Genomic DNA, 8,315 nt, shown 5'->3' on the forward strand with positions numbered 1-8,315 from the left:
TTAATAATATGCAGGAATAAATGATGCCTAGAGAAAACTTTGAAATGAAGCAAAATATCAGATGGGCTGGGTGGGCGTGGTGGCGCACGCCTTTAATCTCAGCACTTAGGAGGCAGAGGCAGTAGAGCTTTGTGAGTTTGAGGCCATCCCGGTCTACTTAGCAACTTCAGGACAGCCAAAACTACATAATAGAGAAACCCTGTCTATACACACACACACACACACACACACACACACACACACACACAGAGAGAGAGAGAGAGAGAGAGAGAGAGAGAGAGAATATGTATGTATATGTTATATACACATGTAATAAATATTGTATATCTATTATAGTATTATTATATACATATACTAGGTTTAATACATATTATGATAAGTATCATATATAACGGATGGAGGCAAATGTGTGATAAGGCGGTGAGAGGAAGGGGTCACTGGTAGAATCTAGTTGCTGGATAAACAAGCACTCATATAAACCCTTCAATTGTTATTAAATGCTAGAAAGACTTTTCCCAGTCTTAGCAAGAGTTAGAGCCGGCAGGGGCAGGCTACTGGCTGTAGTTTCTCCATGTCAGGTTGAGTTCTTTTCCCCTTTGAAGCAGATTATGACCATGTTCTGTAGAAGTAGCTGGCTCACGCAGGCTCTCTTCCCTAAATGATTTTGCTGTGGGTGCTGTAGGAAATCTCTTCTTCCCCCAGCTTTTCCTGAGGTCAGAATCCTCTTTACTCCTTCCTGTTCCTTCAGGGTCCTAGTGAGGTGTCCTATGGCTCAGGGATGGACGACAGCAATAGCACCTAAAACCCCGCCTCTGATCATTTTGCTTTGTGTTACTAAGTACCAGGTTATTTGAAATACCACATACCGATCTAATTTGTTCTCCATTTTTGTTCCAAGAAGAAAGCGGTTTAACAGAAATGTCAATGTATTATCAGAGAAACACGTGCCGTCTCCAGGGGAACAGAAAGGGCAGGAGTGGATCCACAGAGCTCTCTAGTGTGCCTCAGGAATAGAGCAACACGGGGCAACCGCAGGTGTCTCTCCTGTTTGGCCAGACGCTCCATTGAGAGTAAAAAGCATTTTTACCATAAAGTCTCAAGTTCTATTCCTGGTAACTCATTCAATTATGCATTTGTTTTCTCCTCCATGACCCAGCTGGAACATCCTTAGTCACAAGGTTCAAGCTTTCAGAGGTAATTATTTTTTAAAAATCGTTCCAGCAGCTCGCCAGCCACATGTAACCTCACAAAGTCACACACTTAATCAGGCTATGTGCTTAGTTGATTTTTATTTATTAACAAGTAATTAATCAATTTATTTATCTAAATCTATCTATCTAAATCTCTACCTATCATCTATCTGTGTGCCTGTAAATATTATTTATTTAATTAAAATTTTTTTGGTGTATGCCACGCGTGTATGGGTACCTGCTAAGGCCAGAGGATGTTATCAGATTCTGTGGGAAGATGTGACCTCCAGACTGCTGGAAAAGCACTTGGGTTGTCTGGAAGAGCAGCACATGCTCTTGACCACCAAGCCTTCTCTCCAACCCATCATTTACATAATTAATAAATGAGTGATTAGAATGCATTTTGCTACAGGACATCTATCATTAGTTTTTACTATGTATATGAGTTACTCATCAAAAATACTTTTATGTATATTTTATTATATATTTATGAAGTGAAAGGTCTTTAGGTTCAAAATCAGCAATATGTAAATCTAATCTGCGCAACTTTATCTTCTTCCGTATTACACTGTGGCTTGTACTTTGCATGATTTTCTGTATTGCTTCCTTTGAAAGTCCTGGGAATGGGAAACAGTTGTGTTGGGCCCCATGGCCGAATCTGTCAGCCCTCTGAGGCCTTGAGGACAGAACCGAACCTGGCTCGAGTTTCAGCAACAGTCTGGTAAATACTTCCGCATAGGAATGACTCAGCATGGTCCATCCGGGTACATTTCTGGTGCTAACCCTGCCTACCAACAGCCACGTAAGACAAACCAATTGGTCCCACAATATCAGGCCACTTTACGTCATATCCCCCTGACACCTTATGCCCCGCCCACTCCCTCTATATATAAGAGGAAACCCGCCATAATAAAGTAGGAGGAGGATGGGTCGACGCTCACCATCCGGGTAAGCCCCCAAAGAGAGGACCCCCTCCCGTTCCAGCCCTACCTGCTGGCGTAAAAGACCCGGCAACCTTTTCTTCTTCCATATGACACAGTGGCTTGTACTTTCCATGATTTTCTGTATTGCTTCCTTTGAAAGTCCTAGGAATGGGAAACAGTGACAGTTCCTCTAACCCCTTTGAGGGGGGGCAACCACCTTCTAAATCAGTAGCAAGAAACCCAGGCAGCGTCTAGGTGCCCGGCGTCGCCCCCAGCCTTGCTTCTCTGTCAGTCCTTGGCATTCTAGCTTCCGAATCTTCTGGGGGTGTTTATTTAAAAGGCAGATTCCAGGACCCATCCCTGCTGCAGGTGTAATGGGAACATTTTGGCGAATGGCTTACGAGGAAGTGGGTATTACATAATTCTAACCCGACAGAAGCATATAATGCGCTACCCGTGTGTGTTTAGAACATACGAAGTTTGTCACTTTCATCTTTGCTTTAAGTCCTCATCTTACTGTGATAGTTCGGAGGTCATCCTGGAAAAAGGAGGCTGCATTCCTACGGAAGAGCAGGGCAGGTGCTGCAGGAAAAAGCCCAGTGTTTTCCTGACAGTCTGTGAGCTTTTGTGTGACCACAGCTAGTTGTTTTTTTCAGCTGACTATAGACTAATAAGGAATAAGGCCTTCAATGTTTCCATGGGCAAAGAGTAGCAGGTTCTTCCTGCAGTATGTAGCTTATTTTATTCATGTGTAATAATATAAATGTATATGCTAAAATTAAAAAAATAAGAGTAACAGGCTAGCCCTTGTGAAGAAGTGCAGCTTCTTACTAAGAAAAATGAAAGGAAAATGTCCTGAGGCTAGGGAGGAGACTTGTAAAATGCTTTGTCAGTCAGTGTGAGCACTGACTTCAGATCTTCAGAAACCACCTGCATGGCACAACATGCCAACCGTCCCATCAGTGGGAGGCAGGGACAGGAGGATCCCTGGAGCTTGCTGGCCAGTGAGCACAGCCTTTTTGGGGAGCCTCAGGTCTGGGAGCCCCCATCTAACCCTCCCCAATTGTCTAAAGTGCCAACTTGTAACCTTTAGAAGCTTTTCCTGTTTGTTTTTCTCAGATAATTGACATTTTCTTGATTGTTTTGTCTTAGACAAGCTTCCAGCTGCTATGGGCCAAGGAGCTACTCAGCCCACTGTGTCCGTATAGTTCACTGCTGAGAAACAGCCTTTAAATTTCCTTTCTTGTATTCCATTCCCCAAAATTGATTGCCAAATTGTGTGACTGCCAGCCTTTCTATATTTGCTTTGTCTTGAGAGAACTCTCCAAATGCTCCAGATCTGTCATCCACCCATTATTATTTTTTACTGTTTTGTTTCCTAAGCCAGCTACAGAGCAGGCTTCCCATCTTTTGAGTCATATTTCCTAGATCCTAGCTACCATTTCTTTTTCTTTCTTGGTTTTTTGTTTTTTGTTTTTTGTTTTTTTTGCTTGGGCACCTCCTCTAGCAGCTTTCTAAGAAGTGATACATGAAGAGGACCCACGCTCATTTTGTCTCTGAGTGAGGGTAGGTTTATTAGTTGAAAATAATTTCCTTTTCAGAATTTTGAAGGTGCATTTCTATTGTTTTTCTTTTATTTCTTTCTTACTTTCTTAAGCTCAGTGAGTCTAAAATCGAATTCAAAGTCCACCAGAAACCTCTACTTCTATTTTTTTGAAATAAAGATTTATTTATTACATATACAGTGTTCTGCCTGCTTGTACACCTGTACACCAGAAGAGGGAACCAGATCTCATGATAGATGGTTGTGAGCCACCATGTGGTTGCTGGGAATTGAACTCAGGATCTCTGGGAGAGCAGACGGTGCTCATAAGCCCTGAGCCATCTCTCCAGCCCTGAAACCTCTACTTCTAATGTTAAAACAGATCATGTTTCTCAATATGCACGATGCTCTGGTGTAAGCTATCACATTTTTACCCCAGCCTCTGACTTATATTCCAAATAAATTGCTGGGCTGTCCACATTTTTTTAAATGTAGAATGTGGCAGAAACATGTGTTGAATATTTTTTTCACTCATGTTAGCCGCTTTTTGTTGCAAACACTTGGGACGTTGGCAGCTGGAGTGTGTTCAGTTTACACAGAACAAAAGCTGGCAACTTGGAACATCCCTCAGCTGATGACTGGAGCCCTATGTACTGCAACTTTCTTCCCTCAATTTCCCAGGCTTATCAGCTCGCCAATGAGAACTTTCTTACTGACCTTGAACCAGGTCTCTTGCTTTCCTGGTGCTTTCTGGTACGACCCACTACACAGACCACTTCTACTGAAATGTTTCAGAGTACGCTTTGGAGAGAACTCATCCTAAAACAGTAGTACACTAATTCCCTTGCCTCTAGATTTCCAGGCTGCTTTTAGCTTCTCATTGTCACATGTGTGAGGTTTTCTCCTGGCCTTTGTCCACTGTGAAACTGCTGTGTTCATGAGTGTTCACACCCTCATCCTTAGGAAGTATCAGTATCACTGAAGTCTGACAACGGCGAGAAAGTCACGTGGAATTTCCCCGTGTTCCCCTCCTTTCTAGTGGAAGGTTTAACCTCTGTATGTATTTATTGGCCACTTCGATTTCTTCTTTAAACAACTTTCTTTTTGGGTTGAGCAGAAGCTACTATTTGAATGATAGTTGCTTGGCTCTCCTCCCCTCAGATCCTTACCAGCAAATTCTCACGTGTTCAAAATGACATGGTGTAAACCTTCCCTCCCCAATTGACCCTGATTGGCAAATAAAGTTGCCTGCTCCTGGGCTGGGCAGGAGAGAGGTAGGCGGAGCCAAGGTTCCCAGGCTTGTGGGTTACAGAAGACCACAAGGAGAGGAGAGGCTGCCCTGGGTTAGATTAACTTGAAACACTGGCGGAGACCAGCTTGCTCCGAGTACTGCCCTGATGGGGAGACACGGCCCAAACGGAGACCATGTGCAAGCCCACTGGGGCTTATTAAAGATCTAGCGGGTTTCTGTGTCTTTTATGTAATAGCACGTTAAGGAATAACTGCCACCTTAATAATTGTGTGAATCAATATTAGATATTAAAATCATTCAACACAACTTGTTTCTTTTCCTGTTCTAATCACAGAGGCCCTCACATTCTGGATACTGGCAGTTTTCAGGTTATAGTCACTGCAAGAAACACCATTATTCCTGTAGCTGATCCCTTTCCTCTGTGCAGTCTGGCCCCTCTCCCCTGATGGAAGACTTTTGATGCTCTGTACCCTCATTTCCTGTTGAAAACAAAGGCTGTGACTTAACAGCTTAAATAATTTTGCTTAAAATATAGTTTCCAAAAATCCTAATCATGGAAGACAAACTGAAACAGAAAATTGCACTATTGTCAACTATTTATAATATATATTATTCAGAGACATGCTAATACTAGATTATTTCGTGTGTGTGTGTGTGTGTGTGTGTGTGTGTGTGTGTTTCATTATACTTTGTTTCTTTTACTTAAGCATTTCCTGCTAGGGCCACATCCTTTGCAAGTGCTGCAATATATTGTATTTTATAGACATAGTAACTATTCATTTCTTTGACATTTAGGCTTCTGCAAATTTAAAAGATAATGCTGTAACAACTTTCCTTTGGATTCTCTTCGTGTGTGATGTGTATTATTGGGGTGTGTGCATATGTGCTTGACTATGGAGGTTAATGTGAGGTGTCTTCTATTACTCTCTAAGTTTCCAAGTTAGTGTTTCTCACTGTACTGGGTACTTACTAATTAGGTCGCCTGGGTTGCCAATAAACTGCCCATCTCTCCCCTACTGCACCGTTGCTGGGGTCACACACATATGCCACTGTACTTGGCTTCTTACATGGGCATCAACGATCTAAATCATTGTATAACACTTCCTGGAGAGACATGAGCCAAGTATCTACTGATCCCAGACATGGAAGCCCAAAGGAACAATGCCATCAGCTTGGTGAACCAATGCATTTTATTGGGGTTATTACAGGAGCAGAAATGACTCAACGACAGTTTTATCACCAAAAGCCTATGCTAGCATGGCTCAACAGGTTGGAGTGCACTTTCCAGGTGGTTCCGAGGGCCCAAGCCTCTTCTGGATAGCTCAGCTTGTCTCGGAGTCCTTTAGTAATCATTGGTTATATATGCTTGGGGAGGGAGGAGTCTACATCAGGTCAGTTTTAAGAACTTTCTAAAGCCTCTTGAGTTGTGCACGTCCTGAGCTTAAGGAACTTCCCTTCAGGATGGAGTGCTTCGCCTCCCCTTAGAATATCCTGTTGTACCTCCTCTCTAACATCTTGTGTGAGAACAGCTTCCTTCCAAGACAGAGCTTAATGTTAGAGATAACCGCTATACAACAGAAACTCAGGTTTTCACGCTTTATAGGGAACGAACTCAGCTGTCTCCCTGGCTCCTTGAGTCCATATCTCTGTTCAAGATTATCAGGTAGTATTTCTGGATCCCAACCTAGAATATTGTGAGTTTAAACTGACTATTAACTTACATTCAAAAGACTGTATCTACAGTATGGGTTATCCAAAACTAAGAATGTATGAGAAAACAAAATAGCCCACTGCTTTGTAAGGTAATTGTAACTAAAGAAAAAAGTTTGAATGGAGGTACTCTATACATTGGTTAATGATGGTTATTAAATATAGACACACATTGGTCTTGGTTGCCCGCTATAGGTAGAAGGCACAACACATTTTTGGTTGCAAGACATAGAGAAATCAATCTGGAACTGACTTGCAAATTTCCTCCTTACCTGCTAGCTTTCACAGTGCCAGAAGGTGCTTTGCGTATCACCAGGGGAGAAAGATCATGAATGGACTTGCCTAGTGGTGGGTCCTGCATTGATATTGAGAGATATTTCTCTACCGGTACAAGAGTGGCACGGCAGCTACCGTGGCAACCAACTGCTTTCTAATTAGCTCTGAAGCCTGCTCCACAGGTGAGGATTTGTGTGCAGTGTAAAACCGGTCAAATGCCCAGGACTACCACAGCCATGGGGAGCTCTAAAGGGGAACACACTACTGTTGTTTTGCTAAATGGATAGGTTTTCAAAGTGCCTTCTAAAAATCTGTATTTATACTTTGGATTAGTACTGCTCTCAATGCCAGTCAGAGAAGAAGTTCCTTTTTGCAGTGGACAGCAGTCAGTGTAAAGACTCATAACTGATAAAAATCAGAGAAATCAGTGACTGTGTGTAACATCCAGCTCTGATTTTATCTTATGCCAGCACCCTTGTCAAAGGCTCAGGGAGCAGCGAGGAAGAAGTGGTGGGAAGAAGGTAAGGTCTGAAGGATAGCAAAGAGTGCTGTAGATAGAAGGCTGTCTTCAGCACATAACACGGCACTGCACTCACAAGCCCACAGCAGCTATGGTTACATGCGGATCAAGCCAGGCAGTTTTCCAGCATGGATGGAAGAGCTTCGCATGGCTGTACCCATAGTTGAAGGGTTATTGGCAACTGATGGCTGCCGGATGTGTGTGGCCACTGGTAGGCTGCCCGTACTCGAGTGGGTGGCCCACACCTAGGAACATGTAGAAAGCATTAACTGCTTTCAGTGGGTTATGAAAAATAAAAAAGATATGAAGGTGGCAGAGGGAGTAGGAGGGGGGGTTTGGATCTGCTGTGCCTAAGATACATTGTAAATACATATAAAATTGTAAAGAAAAAAAAAAAGAAAGATCATATGGGGGTGGTGGTACTGGAGAGATGGCTTAGTGGTTAAGAGCACTAACTGTTCTTCCAGAGGACCTGAGTTCAATTCCCAGCACTCACATGGCAGCTCACAAGTGTCTGCAACTCTAAGATTTGACACCCTCACACAGACAGATATGCAGACAAACCACAAATGCACATTAAATAAAAACAAATAAAAATTGTATTAATTTACAAGGCATGGCAGAAAATACTTTTTTTTTTGACCTAATGATATAAACCCTGCTGAGATGATAGGAAAAATATTTGAATTCTCATTTTTTTCATTGTTATAAAGTTTAGTTTCTAACTTATTAATTTTTCATTCCAAGTACTACCCATCCTCGATTCATTATCTCTGAGTTCTTAACAGTAGCTATTATCCTTGCTATTACTTAAGTTTTTTTCCTTGCAGAAAGCAGCCTATTCTTGTCCTGTCGCTGCAATATCCCCTGGAATCTCACTGAAGATGAGAAACAGAAAATT

At 42.4% G+C, this 8,315-nt stretch overlaps 1 long non-coding RNA gene across 1 annotated transcript in view; it reads left to right on the forward strand.

Moving 5' to 3' along the window:
- LOC311609194 overlaps positions 1 to 8,315 on the forward strand; it is a 43,618-nt gene that overhangs the window by 26,951 nt on the left and 8,352 nt on the right. The window lies entirely within an intron of this gene.

The sequence above is a fragment of the Acomys minous genome (genome assembly GCF_964271855.1).
Source record: "Acomys minous genome assembly, chromosome: 11".
Classification (NCBI taxonomy): Eukaryota; Metazoa; Chordata; class Mammalia; order Rodentia; family Muridae; genus Acomys; species Acomys minous.